The 13,359-nt window shown below is 34.4% G+C and overlaps 1 pseudogene; it reads left to right on the top strand.

The window, feature by feature from the left end:
* Positions 1-3,881: 3,881 nt before the first annotated feature.
* Positions 3,882-6,847, top strand: LOC109246749 (cytoskeleton-associated protein 2-like; annotated as a pseudogene).
* Positions 6,848-13,359: the final 6,512 nt, after the last annotated feature.

Here is a 13,359-nt window from a genome sequence, read left to right as displayed (position 1 = left end):
AGTAGATGCAGAAAAAGTCTTTGACAAAATACAGCTTCCATGCTTTAGAAACCTTAACAAAGTAGGGATAAAGAGAACATACCTCAGCATCATAAAGACAATATATGATAAACAAATATCATCCTTAACTGGGAAAAACTGAGAACTTTTCCTGTATGGTCAGGAACAAAGCAGCGATGTCCACTTTCATCATTGTCATTTAACATGGTACTAGAAGTCTTAGCCTTGGCAATTAGACAACAAAATGAAATAAAAGACATCCAAATCACCAAGGAAGAAGTCAGATTTCACTATTTGTAGATGACATGATACTCTAGAAAACCTGAATGACTCCACCTAAAAGTTGCTAGAAATGATACACAAATTCAGTAAAATCTCAGGATACAATATCAATGTACAGAAATCTGTTGCATTTTTGTGCACCTGTAATGAAGAAGCAGAAGGAGAAATCAAGGAATCAATTCCATTTATAATGGCACCCAAAACCATAAAATACCTCAGAATAAACTTAACCATGAGGTAAAAGAGCTGTACTGATGAAATAAATTGAAGATGACACAAAGAAACAAAAAACATTCTAAGCTCATGGAGTGGAACAACAAATATTGTTAAAATGTGTATACTACCTAAATCAATCTACACATTTAATGCAATCCCTATCAAAATACCACAAGCATTTTTCACAGATCTAGAACAAATAATCCTAAAATTTGAAGGGACCTACAAAAGACCTTAAATAGCCAAAGCAATCTTGAAAAAGGAAAACAAACCTGGATGAATCACAATTTCAGACGCCAAGCCATATTTACAAAGCTGTAGTCATCAAGACAGTAGAGTACTGGTATAGAAACAGACACATATACCAATGGAATAGAATAGAAAACCCAGAAATAGACCCACAAATGTATGGCCAACTAATCTTTGACAAAGCAGGAAGGAGTAACTAATGGAAAAATGACAGCAAATGGTATTGGGAAAACTGGACAGCAACATGCAGAAGAATGAACCTGGAGCTATCTCTTACACTGTCCACAAAAATAAATTCAAAATGGGTGAAGGACCTAAATGTGAGACAGAAAACAATCACAATCCTAGAGGAAAAAACAGGCAACACCTCTTTGACCTTGGCTGCAGCAACTTTTTACTTGACATGTCTCCTGAGGCAAAGGAAACAAAAGCAAAAATGAACTATTGGGACTTCATCAAGATAAAAACCTTCTGCACAGTGAAGTAAACAATCAACAAAACTAAAAAACAACATTTGTGATGGGAGAAGATATTTGCAAATGACATTTCTGCATAAAGGATAGTATCCGAAATATATAAAGAACTTATAAAACTCAACACCCAAAAAACAAATAATCCAGCTAATAAATGGGAAAGAGACATGAAAATATATTTTTCCAAAGAAGACATACAGATGGCTAACAAATACATGAAACAACATCACTCATCACCAGGGAAATACAAATCAAAACTATGATGAGATACCACCTCTCACCTGTCAGAATGCCTAAAATTAGCAACACAAGAACAACAGATGTTCGTAAGGATGCAGAGAAAGTAGAACTGTCTTACACTGTTGGTGGGAATGCAGCCATTCCAGAAAGTAGTGGAAGGTTCCTCAAAAAGTAAAAATAGAACCACCTTATGACCCAGCAATTGCACTACTAGGTATTTACCCAAAAGATACAAAAATACTGATTTAAAGGAGAACGTGCACCCCAATGTTTATAGCTGTATTATCAACAATAGTCCAATTATGGACAGAGCCCAAATGTCCATTGACTGATAAATGGTTAATGAATGGTGGTATATGTATCCATAAAATTATATATAATATATATGATTACTGATATATATATCAGTATATATATCATTATATATATTATATATATATAACAATATAATGGCTATTACTCAGCCTTCAAAATGAATGAAATATTGCCATTTACAACAATGTGGATAGAGCTCTCATGTATTATTCTAAATGAAATAAATCGACCAGAAATGACAAATACCATATGACTTCAATCATATGTGCAATTAAAAAAAAAGTGAACATAAAAAAAAAAAAGTGAACATTTGGGGAAGAAAAAAAAAAGAGGAAGAGAAGGAGTCAAACCGTAAAAGAAGAACAAACTAAGATTTGCTGGAGGAGAGGTGGGCAGGAGATGGATAAATGGGTGATGGGCAATAAGGAGGGCACTTATTGCAATGACCAATGGGTGTTATACGGAGATGATGAACCACTAAATTCTACTCCTGAAACTAATATTACACTACATGTTAACTAACTAAAATTTAAATAAAAAATTGAAACATAAAAAGAAAGAAAGTAAAGGTAAGGAAGCATAGAGGTAATGACATGCTCATCTTACAAAAGGGAAATTCAAAAGATAATATTTACATTGAAATTAGAAATTTCAATACTTAAAACAACTAACAAGAACAATCAATTGAAAAGTTTTAAAGTCTTAGAACTACCAAGAATTGGAAGAAGGTAAAGGGTGAGAGAGTTGGAGGTGGAGAAATAAGTTAATAGCTGATATATCATATCTAAAAGACAATAAAAAAATCTACATTTGACGAGTTAAAAAATGGCAGTACACACATGTATGTTAAATGACTAAAGGCAAGCACCAGAAAAGCTCTAAACAGGAATCATTAAAGCCTTAGTGAGTACAGTTGGGCATGCAGAAGGTCAGGGTAAGATATTGCTGAGTTTTTGTCTTAACTCCATCAATACCATTTGCATTTATTTATTTATTTATTTATTTATTTATTTATTTATTTATTTTAAAACTATGTGTATCACTTTGATCTATTTTTGATAAGTTTTAAAAAAAATGACCTAACTTTTAATGGCACTTTATTTATTGTAGATGAGATTCGGTAAAAATCTAACTAACAGTTAAACTAACAGTTCTGAATATTTAAAAATTGATAAATTTCATTATATTGCTTTCAGAAGAGAATAGTTAAGATATCTAGAAAATACTTTTGTTAATGTTTTAATATTTCAGGTTATTTCTATATTATAAAATGTAATTTATCATTTTTCTGAAGTTAAAAAATATATAACTATATAATAAAGTCCACCTACAAACATTCTTCTTGGGTTCTTTTAAAAAAATTTTTTTAACATTTATTTATTTTTGAGAGACGGAGAGAGACATAGCCTGAGCAGGGGAGGGGCAGAGAAAGAGGGAAACAGAATCGGAAGCAGGCTCCAGGCTCCCAGTTGTAGGCACAGAGCCTAACACGGGGCTTGAACTCACAAACCGCGAGCTCATGACCTGAGTGAAGTCAGACAGTTAACCGACTGAGCCACCTGGTGCCTCTCTTCCTGGGTTCTTTTCCAGAACTTTTCTTTTTTCACTTCTGTAAACTTAATAGTTATAACAGTTCAGCTTTTGAATCTTAAAAACCCAGAAAATAATAAAACAATTAATAATGGGAGTTGACATTATTAATTGAGCATGATGAGTAAGGCATTATGCTAACAGTTTTGCATGCATCATCTCATTTATTAATCACAATAGCTTTCTCATTTAGGAATTCTTATGACCTCTGTTTTTTACAAAAAAGGAAGTAGAGGTTAAAGAGGCAAAGTGACTTGCTCAAGATTTATTTTTCACTGAGTTAATAAATATTTATTATGCAGGCACTATTCTAGATGTTTGGTACATATGAATGGAAACACAAAACAAAATAAAAAAATTTTGCCATCATGGGGACTTGCATTCCATTCAGTGGGTATAGTAGTTAAAAAAAAATAAGTCAAATAAATAAAGTTTATAATTTTTTATAAGATGATAAATACCACAAAGAATATATATAGCATAAAGCTGATTGGTAGGGCAATTGCAATTTTAAACATGGCAGTCATGGCAGGCCTCATTGAGAAGATGTCATTTAAACAACCTTCAAAGGATGTGAAGATAGCCAAGTGACTATCTGCATTAAGGTCACTGAAGATGGAGGGATAACTAGAGGAAAAGCTTTAAGATAAGATCATGAGGTGAAAGGTGTGGAGAAGATAGGAAAATTGCAAATAATGTAGGGTCCCATTGACCATTATAAAGATTTTGACTTTCACTAAAAGTGTAACAGGAAAAATGAGGAACAAAACTGTGACTTTACCTGAGTGTATGAGGTCACTCTCAACAAGGAAGACACATCTCATCTGGGCCTGGAAGTGTTAGTAAAAGCCCATTCACCACAATCTCTAGAGAAAGGAATGTAGGCAGAGTTGAGAGGAAATACCATGTCAAAGTTATCAAAACATGACTAGATGGAATGTGAGGAACAGGATTTCTGTACAAGAAAAATCAGAAACCAAGATGGAACAGATATGGAATATTTGATAACATACAAAGATTTACAAGTTTGTTTTGTAGGATGCTGGGCACCAAAAACAGGTTTTTAAACAGGTTCAGTTCAGGTGTCCCTTTTAAACTTACTCTGTCTAAAAAAAATTAACAAAATTGGTTCTTAAAGTAAGGATCAAATGTTTTTCGGGAAGATCCTTCTGATGGTACCATGGAGGATACACTACATAATTATTTTTTTAAAAAAATAGTGGAAGAAAAACTGTCATGGAAAATTCATGGTGCTACCACTGAAGAGTGGTTCAAAGCCGTAAAGAGTGGCAGAGAAAGTTCCAGGACTACTTAGCAGTCAAGCGAAAACTGAAGTGTCAAAACACTAAGCCTTATCTAAAAGTCAAGAGTAATTGTCTGAATCCTAGACCTTCTAAATCTACTATCGTGCCCAGAAAGGATGTTACCAATCATGTTGCTTTGCCTATCAAAGCTACAAGACCCATCAGCATTAAACTCCAGCCCAGGCCTGCCAATATCACAGGATCCCAGAAGCCAGAGTTGGAGCCATCAAAACTTCTAGGCAAAAGGCTGACTTCAGGAGGTATTTGTTCTAACTCAAAGAGTAAGCTTTCCAGCAACAGTCAGCAAAAGCATGAAGCTGGATCATACATAACCAAAGAACTGTGTAGAAAAACTGTGGGATCACTTAATATAAAAGAACTGAAAACTGCAAAGCAGCAGGTAGCAGATCAAGGAAATGCTAAATGCACAGACCCTGTAGACAATAATCATGTTTGAAATGAATCCTTGGGTAGCTTTCTGAAACTGATGAACAAGGAAAATTTGCCCCAAACTTTACCAGACTCTGAAAGGAAGCTGAATTCTGAATTGTGGACAATAGGTAAGTCAAAGACTAAGTCTTATAATGAAACCTAAAGTAGTTTGACTCCTAAAGAAACCTTGGGCAAAAGTTCAGGGAATAGTGCTATTCTGAAAGACTTAATAAACAATTTGTTGGAGAAACACAAATTAAGATTCCACCAGTAAAGTCACAGCCACTTTCTAGAGGAACAAATCTTTCAAGACCAGGAGAAAAATTCCCAAGGGCAGGTCCCTCTCACTAGTTCAGAACCTTGGTAGGACTGAAGCATCAAAGAAACCTGTCGTCAAGGACATAAAAGTTATAAGGGTTAATAAGGATAAATATGAAAGACCAAATGAAACTAAGTTACAGTCACCCACTGGTACTGAACAGAAAGTACAACAAACCAAACCCTGGACATGCCCCAGTGTGCTTCTGGGAGGCTGTAACAACAGACGTCCAAACATTAAGCAAGATCAGAAATCCACTCAACCTTGTTTTAGACGTCAGACATCAAGTGCACTGCCAAAGGCAAAACCCATAATCCAAAGGCCCAACTTGACACTTCGTAGTTTGAATTCAGTCATCCCAAGCACCCTAACGTAACAGTAAATGGAACCAATGGGAATAAATGCAGCAACAGCTATCAAGAAAATGCACAGACTTTGGACTCCAAGTTGAAAAAGACTCTTTCCCAGAACCATTTTCTCAATATGATACCTTCCCAAACTCAGGCTGGTGACAAAACCATAAATGAAAGAAAAGTCCCAAACTAATCCATTTATTAAGAACACAGCAGAGAATCAAAGGAAACAACTGGAAGCATGTCTGAAATCTAAGGGGAAAATCTATAAATAGCATCCTTTGGAACTTAAAACAAAAATAGAAATAATAGAGGAAATGAATATTTCATTTTGGAAGAGTATGGAAAGAGAAGATGAAGAAAAGAAAGCACAACTTGAATGATCCTATAAAATTAACAACACTTTAACATTATGTCTGCAGTTCACTGAAGGGAGTGTACTTTCTAATGATATACTTACCATATTGTCCCATATTCCTGAGGCCAAAAAATTTGCTAAATTCTGGATCTGCAAAACCAAGTTGTTGGCAAATAATGATACCTTTGATTTTATTGGGCCGTACAAAGAGGGCATTAGAAATAGGGCAACAACTATACAAGAGTCATGAGAATTTGTTCTTAATATTTTGTAAAGCCCAAACAGAATCACTGAAGAAGTTACCTTTGACTCTTTAGTTACTAAAACAAATACAACATCAATAGAGTAGCTGGCCAATAAGACAGAATCTGAAAAGTCTTGTCTTTCTCTAAAAGAGGACGGTTTACAGCCACTTCCCTAATAACCACAGCAGAACAGGACAATCATCCTGGGATCACATTAGAGATTGTCCTGATCCCTAGAATAAGTGCAATGCCAGAAGTACAAGCCATGAAGCTCATCGCTCCATCACTCCTGAACAGTGTTTAGGAAGGATTGCGAGAGCTGTGTCCTGCTACATAGAAATGCAGCAGGAACAGGATTTAGTAGTGGCTTCTCTTAATGAGCTACCAGAAGTGGAAGGAAAAGAGTGTTTTATTTTCCATAAAAATGAGGCTTTGCCTATAACATTAGGATTTAAAATCCTTGAGTCATAAATTCCTTTTTTCTTATCTTTTTTTAAAAATTTTTTTTTAACGTTTATTTATTTTTGAGACAGAGAGAGACAGAGCATGAACGGGGGAGGGGCAGAGAGAGAGGGAGACACAGAATCTGAAACAGGCTCCAGGCTCTGAGCTGTCAGCACAGAGCCCGACTCGGGGCTCGAACTCACGGACCATAAGATCATGACCTGAGCCGAAGTCGGACGCTTAACCGACCAAGCCACCCAGGGGACCCGCCTTTTTTTTTTTTTTTTTTTTTTTTGAGAAAAAGAGAAAGAGAGAGAGAGCAGGTGAGTGGCAAAGCGAGAGAGAGACAGAGAGCATCTTAAGCAGTCTCCACACACAGCACGAGCCCAACTCGGGCTTGATCTTGCAACCATGAGAGTATGACCCAATCTGAAATCAAGAGTCAGGAGCTTAACCAGCTGAGCCACTGAGGTGTCCTTTAATTTTCTTTTATTGTGTAAATATAAAGTATATAAAAACTCAGCCAACATGGCTAAAATTTAAAAATTTTAGCTTTTGTAATATTTAAGTATTATCTAAAACAAAAAAATATGAAATTTTATTCATTCTATTTTAAAAAATAGCATGCATTATTCTATGGTTTTAAGCACAGTTCCATGGCAACCCAGAGCAGGAACCAATTAACTCCCTATGGTAGGCAGGAATGACACATAGGAGTTGGTCCTCCAATGACTAATAAGAATTGCATGGGCAATGAAGAAGAACGTTTCCACACAGCAGACAACATGAGGCTTAAAAACAAAAACTAGATGAACAACTCTGTTAAAATAAAAAAAAAAATTACCTATAGTAGAAAAACACACAAATTAAAACATACTTCACAAACTACAAATTTACCACAAATTTTGCTTGTATTTAAGTTATTATGGATATGGCTTCCATCAGTGAGCAAATTTTTTATTATGATTATGATTATGAATTGTTAATCATTTATTTTATTTATTTTGAGGGAGAGAGAGCACAAGCAGAGGAGGGGCAGAGAGAGAAGGAGAGAGAGAGAGAGAGAGAGAGAGAGAGAGAGAGAGAGAATCCTAAGCAGTCTCTGAATTGTCAGTGCTGAGCCTGATGCAGGGCTCGAACTCACAACCTGGGAGAGATCATGACCTGAGCCAAAATCAAGAGTCAGACACTTAACTGACTGAGACACCTAGGTGCCCCAGTGAGCACATTTTCTAGTATTTATATAAACTTTTCTGATTATTATTTGAAAATTTAGAATTTTGAATTTGGTAACCTTTATTGTTCCTTTCAGTTCCATGAGCCTATGAAATACCAAAAATAAAATTGTATATAGATCTTCCTCAACTTACATTAGGGTTATATCCCAAGAAACCCATACATAGTAAGTGAAAGTACCCAAAGTCAAAAATGCATTTATTATACCTTACCTATTGAACACCGTACTGAGCCTAATCTACTTTAAATTGTGCTTAGAACAGTTAGCATTCACCTATAGTTAGGCAAAATAATCTAATGCAAAACTTATTTTATCAAATGTTGGTGCGCCTGGGTGGCTCAGGTCGTTGAGCATCTAACCTCGGCTCAGGTCATGATCTCGTAGTCGGTGAGTTCGAGCCCCCCATTGGGCTCTGTACTGACAGCTCGGAGCCTGGAGCCTGCTTCATATTCTGTCTGTCTTTCTCCCTCTGTCTCTCCCCCACCCATGCTTGCTCTCTCTCTCTCTCTCTTTCTCTCTGTCAAAAATAAACATTAAAAAATTAAAAAAATAATTAAGTATTGAATATTTCATGTAATCTGTTAAATACCATACTGAAAGTGAAACACATAGTGGGTATGGAAGCTTCTAAGTGTCCTGGTTGCTTACCATCATGATCACATAGCTGGCTGGGTTTTGAACTTCATTGCCACTGCCCAGCATCATGAGAAAGCACCAAATGTTACTAGCCCACAAAAATATCAAAATTTAAAATTTGAAGGATAATTTCTACTGAACGTGTATCATTTTTTCACCATAATAAAGTAAAAAAAAAAATGTAAGTTGAACCATCATAAGTCATCGACCATGTGTATATGTATTTTTATTTTGCTAACCTCCAAATCATTTTTATCATTTATACTAGTTATTTTTTTTCTAAAGCAGAGTCTGACTTGTAGTAGATGTGATTTTGTACTATAAAACCAACATAAAGGGTTTTCTACATATTCAAATAATCAAATAAATATAAATGCTACATACTGCAATTACTTTTAAGTTTCCAAAAACCTCAAACTTACAGGTGACCTTTAAATTCTTCATTAAATAAATTATTTTTTTGTGAATCTCACACGAAATTATTTGTTCTCAGTATGACAACTTCCTTTCTGTCACTAATACATGCATGAGCTAGTTTTCCCACAAGTGGAGAGATATAAAAACTTGTTCAAATATGATGTTACTCAGTAAGGGGTAATGTAAAATCTGAAAGTACCCTGTCTCTTTAGTCTTCCACTGTTATGTATTTCTTTAATTGAAAGACATTAAATAGAGCTTCAGCAGGGGAGAATGAAATAAAATAGTGATTCTTTTGCAATTGGTGGAAAACAGTATAATAACCATATATGAGTCTTACACAATTCTTTAGTATATTTCTTTTCAAAGGACATTCTCAGTGCATGTTCACACTTTGATTTTGAATTGAGTTTCTGGATGTGAATCTTTCAATGATGTTCATCAAAGTGCAATCTGTCTCAATCTTTTCCAGTATGCTAGGTAATTATATTAATTATTCCAGTATACACTGAAAATGCTTTTATTAATATGACCTCTGTATATAACACTAAGAATTTCATTTTTCTTTTATGTATTTATTTATTTTGAGAGAGAGAGAGAGAGAGAGAGAGAGGAGATATTGGATGTACAAACATGAATGGGGGAAAGGGCAGAGAGAGAGAAGAGAGAGAATTCCAAGCAAGCTTGGCATACTGTCAGCACAAAGCCTGATGTGGGGCTTTGAACTCACGAACCATGAGATCATGACCTGAGCTGAAATCAAGAGTCAGACACTTAACCGATGGAGCCACTTAGGCTCTCTTAATTTCTCTTTTTCTAAAGAAGAAATTGTAGCATTTGGTGCTTAATGAAGAAATAAACATAATTTCAATTCTGCATGATATGAGAGACCTAAAATACAATCTCTTACTTCTATAAGTGGAATAAAACACTGCATGTTCTTAATCTTTAATATATTTTAAATTAATAATTAATTTTCATACTATTAAAACCTCTTATATAACCTCTGAAGATATGACATTTATCAAATTGTGGTAATCCTCCATATTGAACGAGAAATTGCCTGTTAGACATTTCAGTCTTAATGTGATAAGAAAAATAGGGAAAGTTCTCTACCGGTGTCACTTGTTTTATTGGTACATCCTTCCCTTATTTAAACCTAGTTCATGAAAACAGTGTTTCTTTTAACATAAATGTAAGCCAAATATATTTAATAAACATAATAATAAAATGGAAAAAATCTAGGGTAAAAAAATGATTTATGAATTTTGGTTCTCTCCCACTGTCAACAAAATATTAACTTTATAACAGAAAATAAGAGTTAAATTTCATATATATATACATATATATGTGTGTGTGTATATATATAAACACACTGAATTGAGTAAGTGTACCTGTTTTAGATTCATGCATTAAAAATATCTTCCCAGAACCTAATCCATGGAGATGTAATAGTGAATGAGAGAAAAATCCTGTCCTTGCAGACCTCTTGTTCTAGTTAGGGAGAATAAAATAAACAAATATATTAGAATGTCGGTTATTGGCAAATGCAAAGAAGAAAAAGAATAAAGTTTAAGAATATTATATCAGCTGGGGCACCTGGGTGGCTCAGTTGGTTAAAGCATCCAACTCTTGATTTCATAGTTTCATGATCTCGCACCTCATGACATCGAGCCTCACATTGGGCTTTGCACTGAACGTATTCTCTCTCTGCCCCTCTCCCCTCTCAAAACAACTAAGTAAACATTTAAAAAAATACTTCGTAGGGTCAAAACTTATTAAAAATTGTAAGGCCCTCAAAAATGTCCTTTTATCTTGTTTTCATTCTTATTCTCCTGTCAATAGTGAATCACTTTTTCACAATATATACTCAAAATCCTCTTTCTATATTTACTGTCTCCATAGAATTAGCTAATATAAGTTCTTGCTGATTGATTAGTCTACTGTACATAGTAAAAGTTTGATAGGATACTTTATCAAACAATTGATCAGTTAACTATACCATATGAAACAGAATGAAGAAAAAAAAGTGATCATCTCAACTGACGCAGAAAAAAGCATTTGATAAAATTCAACGTTATTTCATGATAATAATACTCAACAAATTGGGATTAAAATTATACTAACTGAACACAATAAAAGCCAAATATGAAAAACCCAAAGCAAACATGATACTCAATGCTAAGCAATTGAATTTGTTTCCTCTAAGATCAGGAACAAGAGAAGGATTCCAGCTTTTACCACTATTCATCATAGCACTGAAAGTTCTAGCCAGGCCAATTAGTCTATGATGAGAAATAAAATTGTCCAAATTAAAAAGGAAACAGTAAATTATTTCTGTTTGCAGATGACACGGTCTTATACACACGAAATCCTAGGGTTTACAAACACACACACACACACACACACACACACACACACACACACAGAATTTAAAACTAAAAATTCAGTGAAGTATCATGATACAAAGTCAACACATAAAAATCAGTTCCATTGTTACTTACTAACAATGAACAATCTGTGAATGAATTTAGAAAGGCAATTCCATTTACAATAGTATTAAAGAGAATAAAACAGGAATTAGCCAAAGAGGTAAGAGATGCATAATTTAAAATACATTACTGAAATAAATTAAAGACATAAAGAAATGAAAAAAAAGCCATGTATATGCATTGTACAACTTAACGTTGCTAAGATGTCAATATTGTCCAAAGATCAATACAATCCCAATCAAAATCCCAACGAAATATTTTTCAGAGATAGAAAAACTCATCCTATAATTCACATGGAATCTCAAGAGACCTTGAATTGCCAGACAATCCTGAAAAAGAACAAAGCTAGAAGCTTCATACTTCCTGATTTCAAAATTTCCTACAAACCTGCAATAATCAAAACAATGTGTAGTACTGTTATAAAGATAGACATATAGACCAATGGGATGGAATAGGAGGCCCAGAAATAAACTTTCACATATATGGTCAAATGATATTTGAGAAGAATCCCAAGACCATTCACTGGGGATAGGATTAGTCTTTTTAACAAATGATCTGGGGAAATCTGGATATCTACACGGAAAACAATGAAATTGAATCATTACCTAACACAATATACAGTAAATAACTCAAAATTAGTCCATGATCTAAATGTAGCACCTAATATTATAAAATTATTAGAAGAAAACATAAGGCAAATTCTCATAACATTGGATTTGGCAATAATTTTTTAGAGATGATATCAAAGTAACTTTCAACGAAAGAAAAAATAGAGAAATTGGGCCTCATAATCATTAAAAAACTTTTATGCATCAACGGACACTATCAACAGCATGAAAAGGAGACCATTGAATGGGAGAAAATATTTGCAAATCATATATCTGATAAGATATTAATATTCAGAATAGAGAACACCTAAAACTCCACAGCAAAAAAACAAATAACCTATTCAAAAATAAGCAAAGGACTTAGACATTTCTCTTTAATAATCAAAACAAATACTACTGTCCTAAAGATAGATATATAGACTAATGGAACAGAAAATAAATCCCAGAAATAAACCCTTGCGTATATAGTCAAATTACTTTTTTTTAATTTATTTTAAAAAAAATTTTTTTAACGTTTATTTATTTTTGAGACAGAGAGAGACAAAGCATGAACGGGGGAGGGTCAGAGAGAGGGAGACACAGAATCTGAAACAGGCTCCAGGCTCTGAGCTGTCAGCACAGAGCCCGACGCGGGGCTCGAACTCACGGACTGCGAGATCATGACCTGGGCCGAAGTCGGCCGCTTAACCTACTAAGCCACCCAGGCGCCCCTATAGTCAAATTACTTTTGACAGGAGTGCCGAGGCCATTCATTGAGGATTGGATAGTCTTTTCAACATAATCTGTTGGTTATGAAGTGAAAAAATTGGAATCCTTGTTCACTATTAGTGGGAATGTAAAATGGCAAAACCTTTGCAGAAAACAGTGTGGTGGGTCCTCAAAAAAAAAAAAAAAAAAAAAAAAGTAAACATAGAATTATTATTATATGATCCAGCAATTCTGCTTCTGGTTATATACCAAAAGATTGAAAACTGGGTCTCAAAAAAGATATTTATGCACTCATGTTCAACTACAACATGGGTTAACCTTGAAAATGCTAAGTTAAATAAGCAAGTCACAAAAAGACAAATATGGCCTGGTCTAAATACGTACATGATGTAATTAGAGCAGTCAAATCACAGAGACAGAAAGTGGAGGTGGTGGCCATCA

The sequence above is a fragment of the Panthera pardus genome, unplaced genomic scaffold, assembly GCF_024362965.1.
Source record: "Panthera pardus isolate Hobbes unplaced genomic scaffold, ASM2436296v1 HiC_scaffold_13, whole genome shotgun sequence".
Classification (NCBI taxonomy): Eukaryota; Metazoa; Chordata; class Mammalia; order Carnivora; family Felidae; genus Panthera; species Panthera pardus.
Note: the sequence above shows the minus strand (reverse complement) of the source record. Positions and strands in the feature narration are given on the sequence as shown.